Source organism: Fukomys damarensis, unplaced genomic scaffold, assembly GCF_012274545.1.
Source record: "Fukomys damarensis isolate Sample0158 unplaced genomic scaffold, DMR_v1.0_HiC HiC_scaffold_7, whole genome shotgun sequence".
Taxonomy (NCBI): Eukaryota; Metazoa; Chordata; class Mammalia; order Rodentia; family Bathyergidae; genus Fukomys; species Fukomys damarensis.
Genome location: NW_022900919.1, coordinates 9,587,372 through 9,600,539, shown reverse-complemented (window position 1 = coordinate 9,600,539; position 13,168 = coordinate 9,587,372). Strand labels below are relative to the sequence as shown.

General features: G+C 42.6%; 1 long non-coding RNA gene across 1 annotated transcript; it reads left to right on the top strand.

The window, feature by feature from the left end:
• Window positions 1–9,375: 9,375 nt before the first annotated feature.
• Window positions 9,376–10,826, top strand: LOC104850769. Its single transcript, XR_777060.3, has 3 exons — window positions 9,376–9,660; window positions 10,352–10,421; window positions 10,748–10,826. It is a non-coding gene; the product is annotated as an uncharacterized LOC104850769 (long non-coding RNA).
• The last annotated feature ends 2,342 nt before the right edge of the window (window positions 10,827–13,168 follow it).

Below are 13,168 nucleotides of genomic sequence, written 5' to 3'. Positions count from 1 at the left end.
GAAAACACTCTGCTAGTGCCTCAAAATGTTAAATATAGAGTTAGTAATATGACCTAGTATGAAAACTCTTATTTGTGACAGCATAATATAAAAATATAACTTGTGCTGTAAAAGCATAAAGCAAAAATGTGTATATTATTGCTCATAACAACATCATTCATAATAGCTAAAATAACTCAAAACCCAGAAACTGTTAAATGGACAATCAAAATGTGGTATATCCATAGAACGAAATTTTATTCGCCCTAAAGAGGAATGTATACTATAGACGCATGCTACAACAAGAATATGCTTTGCAGTCATTCTGATACATGAAGCAAATCAGACACACAAAGCTGAATGTTATATGATTTTATTTATACAAAAAAATTCAGTATAGGCAAATCCAAGGAGAGAAAAATTAGATCACTGCTTTACAGGAGCTGTGGAGAAAAACAAATGGGGAGTAACCACTTATGGGCACAGGGTTTATTTTTAGGGTGATGAAAAGTACATGTACTTAACAAGTTCAGTACTTCTGCATGCATGTAAGAGAAACATCTGTACTTCAGTAAGCTCTTTTGGTTTAGGGCCTCATTCTGCTACATGCACCAAACTTAATTTACATTGATGTTTGGTCTTGCCTTCTTGTAGAAGTCTTTAGAATGTACCGAGCCCCTTTCCACCCTCTGCTTTGGTTGACCCTCACAACAACCTTGAGAGATACACAGGTAAAATCTTTTTTTTTTTTTTTTTTTTTTAACAGCACATGAAAAGTTTCTGAGACCTGACGCTGGCAAGAGGCCAGAGAGATTGTGAGGACTAGGATTTCTGGCGGGAAGCCCAGACATGATCTCTACATCCAATGCATCCAATAGTCCTGAGTCTTTAAGGCTCATCAATGATCCCACCATTTCTAACCCTGAGACAGCCCTCCCAGGATTCTCCAAACAGCGCTGGATTACTCACTAGAATACTCATTAGAGAACTCTGTAAAATACTAAATGAAGCAATCTCTCCTTACTGCCCACTATGCATGTGCACGTACACACATACACACACACACACACACACACACTTGCTTAGTCACAGTTTAAAGCCATTAGTTATAGTGTAAAGCAATGCTTTCTGCTTTCACTGAATGATAAAACTATGAAAGTGGCAAATACAGCATTTTGTATCAATTGGTTCTTTTTTCTTTCAATGGCCACTTTCTTACCAGCAAAATCATGAAGACTGCCATGTTTGCTGCCTGGGCTGGTGAACATCATTCCTACATAACGTTTCAGGATGTTTGTGAGTGCAACTGTTCCCTGGTGCAGGACCGGATCAGCCCAGCAATTGCACACCCTGGACAGAGTGACAGAGTTCTGCCCACCTCCATGCTGGCTCTTAGGCCTGGCAAGAAGCAGCCTGCAGCATTGTCGTGGCTCAGCTTGATGAGACAATGGGGAGCTTGCAGACAGTTCATTGAGACTAAATTTTGGGAAAATCTTTGAAAATGAAAGAGCTTCCCTCCGGCGCAGAGAAGACAAGGAAACCTGATCAGAAACTAAACCAAACTAAGGGGGTCAGAACTGTGGAGTGATAGGCCTGTGAGCAGTGCAGCGGTGAAAGTACGGAAAGTCATGGAAGACCATGCTCTCCTGCTAGGGAGCCTCCGGATGTGACTTTAAAAGCTGGGATGAATTAGCAGCACATGCAGGGGCCAGGAATTAATCCTTCTAATGGGCTCCATATTGTCCCCCTCCTCATTAGCGTTCTTTACCCAGTTTGTGGCTGTACATTTTAGAGAGATGTCAAGACCTGGAGATGGTCCAAAGAAAAGCAATAAAAATGATAAAACAGCAAGGAAATAGACCTTACAAAGGGTGAGTGGAGAATTAGACTGGAGAAGACAAGGCTTCACACTGACCCAACCATGGCCTTTGCTGGAACAGAAGGTCAGGAATATCAGAAGCCCAGAAATTTTACTCTACATCCTGGCTGCATCCAACAAAGCCAACGTCTGCTATTTGGAAACATGTCCATTAGAGCTTATTTCTCATTTTCATCAAGCTAGTGTTATATTAACTTAGCCTGAGTTTAAATCTGCTACCTGCTGCCACCTGGTTTGGAGTTTCAGTGTTCAAAATTAACAAAGGGACTCACTGAGTCTAAAACTTTGACAAAAATAGCAAAAGAGACATTAGACATCAAACAAAGTTTAGAGAGCAGGTTTTAGAGAGGTGTAAAGAAAGAGAAAGTGAGAAAGGCAGAGGAATTAGTTTGTGAATCAACTACAGTAAATGTGCTATACTCTTTGATAGTCATGGTAAGTAAGATAAGGGAGCTGCTGTAGTTTGCATCCCCAAAGGCCATGCATTGAAGGTTTGGTCCCTAAAGTGGCACAGTTAGAAGTGTCAGAACTTTTGAGAGATGAGACCAAAAGGGAGGTCTTTGGGTCACTGTGCTTTTGAAAATGGTGGTGGGACCTGACCCTCTCCTGCTGTCTTTTGCTTCCTGGCCAAGAAATGAGCCACTGTGCTCCACCATGATGTGCTGCCTCACAGTCCCAAAGAGTCAAAACCAACTCATCATGGACTGAAAGCTCCAAAACTGTGAGCCAAAATACAACTTTTCTCTTTATAGCAGTCACTATAGTGATGGAAAGACGAATAACGCAGTGCCTGTCTTCCAGCAATTCCGAGTAAATGCAACAACACAGAATATCAATCTGGACTCAGGCAGGGTGTGATGGGTGTGAGAATAAGCAGCACCAAGTCTCGGGTAAAAAGACTCTCCTTTAGTGCCATGAGGTACTTGCATCCTGACCGTGAGTTCTCCGAGGTTAAGTTCTCTTCCCAGGTTTCAGGATCTATGAGTACGGAATGCAATACCAATTTCAGCACCAGATCCCATAGCAACACAGCCAGGGAAAGTTTGAAAAAGCAGATTTTAAAATACTCCATGCTACCCATTTGAAATGCCACCTCCTGTTAGCTACATAAAGATAAACTAACGCCACAGCAATTAATCAGTGAGTACTTGCTGAAGATCAGATGCACATCAGACTGTGTAAATGCTCCTGGGGAAACTAAGTCATGGGACTCCAAATGATTGGGATCCATTGGATGAGAATCAAGTGTGAATAGTCATGAATCTTACTCGTGATCTTCCCCACCATCCAAAACATGTGAGAGTTAATCAGTAAATGTACCAATAAATGCCTTTTGAGTAATCAGCCATGATAAAAGCTGCTATGAAATGGATAAACCATTAATAGGTATACACACACACCCAGCTGCAAGCTCTCAGACTTCCTGCTACTACACAAGATGATAGAGGCCAATAGTGCAATGATCACTATTAAAGGATGTTAATAACAAGGCAACACTGTGAATACTGTGATATTGATTTTGCAAGTGGTGTAAGGAAGTTAATAAGTCTCATCCATTCCTACAGCAAACCATGAGTGACTTTGCAACAGGTGCTGGTATCTGAATGCCAAGCAGGCATCCTTCATCCTTCTAGCAGAACCATGGCTCTGTATTGGGGTCATGCACTCTACTCAGGGAGTGAGTCAAGACCACAATCTGATTGCCCCTTACTGGATGACAAAGCTCCCAACCTTCTCTGTAATTAAGTTACATGTGATCCACTTCTTATCATTGAGACTCCAAGATGGAGGTCATCTCCAGATGCACTACTCAAGACTTGCCCACTGGATGGATGTTCTTCACAACTGCCTTTCAAGGTCACCTTTGAGTGAAGCAAAATATAGCAGCAGTCTATTTTCCACCTTCCATCCACACAGCAAACCAACACATCTGAGAAGGTCAGCATTCTGCTTCTTTTGACGACTTGTCCTGAGGATCCCCATCACAACCAAGGGCACAGGCTTAAGGAGATTTAGGATTTTGACAGTGGGAGGTGACATGGGAGCCTAGCCACATGCTTTGTGGGGTTTCTTGCTCCATCTGAATTTTAATGTTCCTAATCCCAGGTATACCATTCCCATCTTTTAAGTCAGGGTTCAGGCAGAATCCAGCTTACTATAGGAAGTTCTGGCCACATGATGACTTAATGTCCAATGGTAGGTGCTCCATGTCTGCTAGGGCCAATGGGTCAGGAGATATTTTCAAATGGTTAATATTTCTCTGGTGCATATGTTCTTGTTCAAGAACATTCAGATTCTCATGCTGGGGCTTGCATAGACTCTGAATAGTATCTCTTCCTACCATAGTCATAGGGTAGGGAGAGTGAGGGTGCGAAGAAGCTTGAGTTCTGGCCTCAACCTAATGCACCCCTTTCCTACTCTGGTATCCACTTAGAGCTGGAAGCCTATGCAAGTAAATGGGTTAGTGCAGGGTCCCCAAGCTTGAGATATGCTGCTTCCAGGACCCATAGAGGCCAAGCAAACATTTTTCTCCTTTTTTTGGTGATAGGAAATGTAAGATGAAATAATTTGTCCTTTATTTTGCAGGGGCTACCACAGTATGCATGGGACCGCCAGACCCTACAAGCTTTACCAGTTTGGCAGATTACTAAATTTGTATAGGTTATTTGTATAAGTTTCCTTCTACCCTCTGTGACTTAGCAGCGTATATTCAGTATATATTCGGTCCAATCAAGATGTCACTCGTCTTGTGAACAGTGTAGTTCAGGTCCTTTCAGAAAACATCAAGACAGAGTGTGAGAGAAAGGATTAACATAGTCTTGAGGTAATACTGTTGTTTTGGGGGTGCTTCTGACCCTCCTTCCTCATAGGTACGGAAAAGTATCCATTTACCAGTTCAGTGGCCTCATACCATAAACTTGTGACTGTATTAATCTGCTTTAGTAAAGATACTATATGTGGTACAGCAGGAGCAATGGAGGGTATTACTTGACAGGGGTTGTGATAATGAACAGGATTATAAGGACCAGGATGCTAGTCTCTATTATAAGCAAGTGCTCCACTGCCAATTTGCCCTTCCTTGTCCAGTTTTATGTCCTGTCACCTCCTCCCTCAATCCAGTATCTGAGGATCCACTGTCCCACATACTCCCTTGAGTCCTGTCCATTCAACTAGACTAGGTCCTGTAGCTCCTTCCTGGTATAGGTTGTTTTCTCATTTTGCAGGTCTAGCCCTTAGCTTACTAGCTCATATTTGTATCCAATCCTTATTTCTTGGTCTGAATAGGAGGTCACCATAGGTGATAGGAGGAAGTGTAGATCCTGGTGCCAGTGGGGAGGAGAAAGATTTTGTATTGCAAGACAGAGGCCACTGAACCATCCGTAAGAAAACGAAGGGTATTAGTCTTTAACAGTAAAGACAACATCCACATCACAGGCGCAGAGAATTCAGGATCATCTGGAAATCTGGGATTTTGAGTGCATCAGTCCAGATGTCCTCACCAATCTTGATGACCCATACCTCAAATAACGGGAACCCTGCTATCTGCATACTTGTCTTCTCACTAGATTCCTACTCTCATAATTAAATTCCAGACTAATTTTAGGCTTTTTCTGTACTCTTTCTGGAGCACATAAATTTCTTTGAAAGCTGCCAGGCTAGGGATAGCACTAAATGGTAGAGGGCTCACCTGGCATACACACGGCCTTGGGTTCAATCATTAGGACTGCAAAAATAAAAATAAAATAAAATTTTAAAGTTTCCAAGGAAACCCTGTTATTTTCACTCTTTGCCTTAAACTGGTTATTAAGCAACCTCAGGCTTTCATTGTCTTTCTCCAATGCATTTATAGCCCCATCAACAGCCATCTAATCTATAGTCCTTTTGATTAGTGACTTTTAAACTTTACCAGACTGCAAATGCTTCAGATACTGCGTCCTTCATGTGTTCCCTTTCTCTGGATTTCCAGCGCAGCCCTTCTGTGAGAAGTCTAACAGTGCATTACCTATGCCCAGCATAGTCAGAACTCCACTCACCTCCAGAGATAAGGTTTCACTACCAGCTGAATACTGTGGCTCCACATCTAAAGCCCCATTTAGAACCTCTTTTGTTAGCCCACTGTTGACACTAATTGCTACTTGTCAATTTTCCCAGGAAACACACTTTGAGATGGAGAATCAGGTACAAAGGCTTTGGGTCAGAGGCTGCTGGGCAGGTGCAAGAGTTCTCAGAGTATCTCCCAAAGAGCTCAGAGACTAAGTTGTCCTGAAGAGAAACAAAGTTGCCAGTCCTTAGCTGCAAACTGCCCCAGGGAGGGGGTTGGCCTGCCTTGGGTGATGCTTAGGAAAAGACAGGATGACTCCTGCAGAGGGTCATCTCTCAGTGGTCTGCAGGCTGTACTCATGGCCTCTGGGCAGTGAGCAACTTAGTCTGGAATGGAGATTCAGGCAACACAACAGCATCCATGACCACACCTTAGTCTAAAGCAATGTGATGAAGCCTAGAGTATCCCAACAATGAGATAAAAACAGAGTCAGATGACAGCTACAGGGAGATGAAAGAAAGAGGAATAAAACAAACTGACACTTAGCACCCAAAATTTACACCAGTGTTACATATCTAAGGTTCCCAGTGACAAGAAGGAAATACAGTCCTTACTGAGAGTCCTAGAATTCATAGGACAAAAATATCCTAATTCTCAAGATGATGGCTGGTTTTGTTGATGCTGGGATCTGAGAGGTGTTTCTCTTCCACATCCTGATAGAGTATGGGCTGTGTGAGGTGGACAAGAACACCAGCATCTTCCCCGCTGTCTGTACAAAAGTATTTCGCTGCAACCCATAGAGCCCACCAAATAGTTCACCTCAGGCCCAGCTCCAAAAGGCAGCAGCTAAGCAAGTTAAACAGCCCATGCCTTTCCCTAAACAGACCAACTCTATGGAACTCTTTCCAGATTTCATCTTCAGAGAAGTCACATATGCGTAAATACCGAATAGTTTCTCTGGTGTGAAAAACTATAATTGTAAATAGGATCCTAATGGTATAATTGATAATGTGAAATAGGAAGAAAAGGGCTAAAAGTGTAGTGGAAGTGGGAAGGATAGAGGAAAGGAAATAAGGGAAAAGAAAAAAATATGAGAAAATGAATAAATGGAAATAAAGTGTTTGTAAATAGGGAAGAGAGGGCAGGGGTAAGGGGAAAAAATTAGACCAAGACCTGTCATGTAAAGGTACAAGATCCCAATGATGAATGTAACTGTACTGTATACCTAAAATGTACCAATAAACTCATTGAGAAAAAAAAAATAAAAACACTTTCAGAATACCTGTCTGTCCATGGGTGAATTTTTAAAGTGGGTACAATTGTAATAATATACTGCATTTTTTGAAACATTTGTTCAGCAGTCTTTGAAAAAAAGAGCAAATCATTTTCATTTGGTGAAAAGGCTGGTGATAAATTAAGCCTTTTGTGCCCAATGGATAATGTTTTTTTATTATTATTTCCAAATCTCTCCCTGTCGACATTCAGAGAGACACGTTTATGAGGAAAGCAAAACAGATGATCTGGCTGCACTGCTGAAGGAAGGCCACATCTGTCTCTAAGCACCACCAGCCATTTACCCAGGATAAATCTTCCAGGTCCAGAAACATTAGGATGCTGGGAATGTAAGCCTCCTCCCCGAACAGCCTGTTTCCAGCTTCCTTTTCATCATAAAGACACTCTGCTTGGTTCAAGCCACTCTATAGGCCCCCAGAATCCCCCATCCCTGTTTCCCTTTCTCCCGTGAATTCTCCAGGGCTCGCTTGCTTGCGTCCACTCTTGGTTCAGGATGGCAATATATCTACAGCCCTTTCACATGGTGAAGGTCCAGTTCCTTTGCCTCAAGTGTTAGTCTCCTAATATTTTGTTGCTTTTTAAATTTGTATACTTTGTTGTCTTTTGAAGGACTTTGATACTTGCCAAGAGTGAAGCATAAATGGTGGAATTTAAAAACTCTTCTCATCTGCCTCCTCGTCTTAAAGTTGTGTCTGTCAAAAGGCACTGCCACTCCAAACATGCCCTCTCTAGAATACAACACCAACGCCTACCTGCTCCACATAGACGTCAGCAAAAGAGCCATCCCCAGGCTAAAGTTCTGCCAGGTCCAGCCATGGTTTAAAAATCTAAACAGATGGACTAAGAAGTGCTGGTGAATGAGACAACCAGAGAAGTCGCCTTCAGGCTTGATAATGGGGCTGTGTTTAAAAAAGCAAGGGTCTTGGGTTTAGACAAAACCAATTTCAATATTTCTTTGACCTCTATCTTTCTGATAGTCACCTTTTCACATGTTTATATTCTTTTTTTTTTTTTTTTTTTTTTTTTTTTTTTTTTTTGTACCTGGGATCAAACTCAGGCCCTTGTGCTTAAGAGGCAGGCACTGGAACCACTGAGCTAAATCCCTGACCTCACATGTTAACAAAGATAACAAAGGCTGACTTTTAAAGTTGTGAGGCTTAAAGAAAGCTCTGTCTTCTTGCCGTGGACCCTACTTAAAAAGATTAGAAGACAAAGAATCAAGAGTAAGTAGTTTATTGGGAGATAAACTTGTATTCATTTGCTGAGGTTGTCTCAAATTGGGTAGTTTATACACAGAAATTTATTCTCTCACAGTTCTGGAGGCTAGAAGTCCACAGTTAAGGTATTGGCAGGACTGATTTCTTCGGAGGTCTCCCTCTTTGGCTGGTAAATAGCTGTCTTCTCCTTGTGTCTTCACATAGTACTTCTTCCATGTTATTCTATGTCCAAACTTCTGCAGGAGTAGGGTCTACTTTAATGATCTCATTTATCTTCATTAATTCTGCAATGACACCTTCTCCAAACATACGACTTTTAGAAGAACACATAATTCGTACCACTGCAGTCCCCCAAATATTCCACCCTAATGAAAGATTCATAGGGAATGTTGAAATAAGACAGAAAAGGCAGGGAACCATTGAAGACTGTGCTATCATGTCAGTTTCTACTCTTGGCAATTGGAAGTCAGTCCCACTGGAGAGTTCTGAGAGACAGCAAGTCAATAAAATGCATAAGAATCACCCCAAATTTATGATAAAGGACATTAACATCTACACATCAAACCCCTGTTCATCATCGGTATAAGGTAGTATTTCCATGTGAGAATTCCCTTTCAGAATTTTTGAAGAAATTTATATATATTACATCAAACTTTTAAGCAAAATCACGTGAGAATTCAGGAAAATGGGGAAAAGCCTTATAAATGTCAAGAACCAATGTAAAGACATCACTGAGTGAGGTCAAAAGCAACAGCAAGGAAGGCTGGTATGCAAAGTCAAGAGCAAGGTTGACCTTCCCAGGGAGGAGGTCAGGAATGTGTAGCAGAGAAACAACACAACCTGAACAATGTATCTTGCTGGTTGCATAGCCACGTGACAAGGGCATATTCCTGGTTTTATCGGCTCCTAGTGCCATTCTTCCAAGTACAGTGAGTAGTGATAAGCTTGTGCATTCATAAGTAGGGATTTATTAGATTAGCTCACACAATCAGAGGCTGTGAAGTCACACAGTGGCTGTCTGTGGCCTGGAGAGCCAGGGAAACTGGTAGCAGATGCTCAGTTCAAATAGGAAGAAGCCTTAGAATGACAGAGAAGCCAGTGATGCAGCCCGAAGCTGAGGCCAAAGGTCTGCAAGCTCCCAGGAGAGCCACAGGTACAAGTCCATGTTCAAAGGCTAAGGAACCTACAGTCTGATGTCTGCAAGTGACAGCAGCAGAAAACTGCACCTGCTGAGAAGAGTCAAACTGGAGGTAAGCAAGCTTCCTCTCCCACTTTTTTGTTCCAGCGGGGACCCCAGTCCATTGGTCAGCGCTGTTCACATTTAGGGCGAGTCTTACCCACATGCCAGTCTTCTCTGAAAAGAACCTCACAGACACTCCCAGAAGCATACTTTTCCAGTTCTCTAGGAAATTCTCAGTCAGGCTGAGACCCAAAAAGAATCATCACAATACCTTATACAAATCTTATGAGTTTGTTGGTGTGCCAAGAAATAACAAGTTTAGGAAGTTATTAAATAAGTCTTTAATCATTTCTGCATGATTCTGTTTAGTACTGTTTTTTAGGTTGGTTGGTTTGCTTGCTTTGTAAGGGGGTTGGTTGTTGGTAACAGGATCTTGCAGTGTATTCCAGGCTGCCTTGAACTTACTATGTAGCCAAGCCTCACCTCAAACTTGCAGAGATCCTCCTGTCTCAGCCCCATAAATCTTGGGATCCCAAGCAGGAGCCACCACACCCAGCTCTGTGTACTACTGTATTCAGGACCTAGCAGGGTTCTGAATATTATGTTATAAAAGCACCACTCCATAACTTGCTCCATTATTTTTCATCATTGCTATAATTATTTGTAAATACTGCCATGCTTTTTAAAAATATTTCTAAGATACTGAATACTAATTTTCATTTATAAATACAACTGTGAAATAGAATATTTTATGATTTTAGGAATTTCTACAGATTCTGCAAGGGAATTCTGAGTTCTCATCCCAAATCCCTATGATGAGCATCCCATCAGGTATTTGGAAATCCTGGTTGAAGGGTGCATCCCAAGCCATTAGCCTCCTGGCTGGCAGCTCTCTCTTGGACCAATCCAGACCTACTCCTGAATACAGATGGAAGCACCCTGGCAGGGCCTGGGCATTTGCAGTGTAGCCTGGGTGGGTAGTGGAATATTGATGGGGCTGTGGCCAGGTGCTAACAGGGCCCAGTACCAGTGCTCACCTAGACAGCACTTGGCACAGCGCATCAGGTCAGCCCCGAGCAGTGCCTTGTCACAGTCAAGTGGGGCCCGGGAAATCACTGGCACTCTTTTCCCTTGAATTTCCCCATGTTTCTCTTTAGCTCGTGCCTGTTCTCATGTGTTCACACTTCTCTACACCTATGGCACCAGCATGAGACAATCTGCAAGCCTGATTCAGCACCACAGTCTCCTGAATCTCAAATCTCAGGCAAACAGCCTTTGCTTTAGCTTGCTCCAGTGAAGTTCTGCAGATCCAGCAAGAAATGAGCTTTCCTCCTCAGTGTTTTCTTCCCAAATAAATCTGTCTTGCCTCAGAGTCTTAATCATCTTCACAGAACTGTCTTTAATTGCGGGCATGGGAACTCCCATACCTACTTGTAAAACCATATCCCCAAGGCACTGGCCATATGAGGGAAGGAGGAGCAGAGATGACATTTCAGAAGCCTCTCCAGCTGCTATCTCATGCTTTGCAAGGGCCTTAGGTCAGGCACATCCCCCAAAGTAGATGGGTTGCCTGCTCTTCATACATTTAAGAATCAATCATTTAAGAATTTAAAAAACTCTTAGGAGAATTTTTACAAAAGATTTCAAGAGCACACCCTCAAAACTGATGATTTAAGTTTACAGCATTTTTAGCATTTAATCCAGCTACACTGGCAAGTCCCAGGCAAGTGGCCAGGAAATCACACTTGGAGAAACAGCCCTCTATGCGGCCCATCCTTGGCAGTACCTTAATTGGCCCTTGGAGAAATTAGCAGCAATTCCCCTCTCCTAATGCCCCTTGGCTCTTGTGTTTCACTCTCCACCACTAGCTCTCTCAATGCAACTAGAAATATTCCCTGCTTTCTCCTAAGGAAATTTACCTAGAAGTGATAAGCTTTTCCCCATCAGGTGGCTTATCATGCTAACATTCATCATCCAAGTCTTATCCAGTGATAGGAGTCAGGATACAAGCAGGCAGTTTGGGAAGGAATTATGCAAACAGAGTTACAATGGTCTGAGTCAACAACATATCCCCGAGTCTGGGCTGATTTTTGAGAAATTCAGGAAAACTGAGCCACTGGACTTTTGGGCTCTGCATTAGGAAACCTGAGCCCTAGTTGATCTGGGGCTATCTGTGATAGGTACCCACCTGATGCTGAGCGAAATCCTCTACTCTGCTTCATAAAAAAACTTCTAGACAAATAACACACATTGACAATGTGTTCGGGAACCCTTCTACTTAGTGGGAGCTTTTCCTTTGTTTGCTTTCTCGATAAACTTTCTTATTTGCAACTTGCTTCCCCTCTCTGTGACTTCATTCTTTGATTTTAAGAGACACCAACCTGGGCTGGGGATTTAGCTCAGAGGTTCCACTGCCTGCCTTGCGAGTTCAACCCCTGGTATGAAAGAGAGAAAGAGAAAGAAAGAGAAAGAGAAAGAGAGAAAGGCGGAGAGAGAAAACAACTTAGTGTTGTAGTAACACTAAATGTACTTAACACTGCAACTCAATGCAACTCACTGGGTCTAATCAAGGGCCTGAAAGAAATGAGAAATGGGAAGATGTTGAGAAGATCAACTGCCTCCGGAGCAGGATGAGAAGAAATTTATAATAAAGAATGGTGAAGTTAAGGTATGAGAGTAACCATAAATATGTAATGGGAAATCTAAGAGGACGCAGAAAGGGCTGAGGTTCGGGACACATATGAGACAGGGTTATAACTGTTTAGATGATAGGTTTCCCAGGTGCTTCACCCAGAGCTGGTCCACAGTCACTTAGCAAGTGGGAAGCAGTGTTCCAGGTTCAGGCTTTGTGCCATGAGCACAAAGGGCACTGATGTGCCTGGAGTCCATTCACAGAAAAATAATGTAAGACATGGTGGGGCAGGGAGAGTGGGTATCTCTACCTGGAGGGCTCTAGAAGAGTGGTAAATGGGCCAGGCCAGATGCAAGGTCGCCAAGAGTCTATGTGCTCTTGGTACAAGACTAGGGCACAGAACCACCAGATGGCCCCACACACCCACATTCCTGGCTGACAGTGTAGTCAAATCAGGGAAAAAGCAAAACTGCAGCTGTGGAACCAGAAAGATGTGCCCTTCCTCCTGGAATAGCTTCCCAGCACCCTCTACTAACCAAGCTTAAATGGTGTCCTTTATGGCTCACAAGGGCTTGAAGTCCAACTGTGCAGATGAGAGGATACAAATCTATGATCATTAAGTTAGAAAGCATTTCGGGCAAATGTGTCATAGTACAATGAAAGCTGACTGACCTTTAATTGTTGGATTTTAAAATCCTAACACCACAGAAAGCCACCACATAAATCTATTTGTAGGGAAAATAAGGTATTATAGTGGATGTCTCTTCAAAGAGGACCCTGGTTTAGAATAGGTCCCTTAAAGCTGTACCAAGCTTATAAGACTATTGTTCATGCTTCAAGTTATAAGGGGAAAAAAAGAAAACATGATTTCTCCCTCTGAGACAGAAGGTTTTACCCAAAATAGCTCCCTTTATTCTCTCTCTCTCTCTCTCTCTCCCCCCCTTCT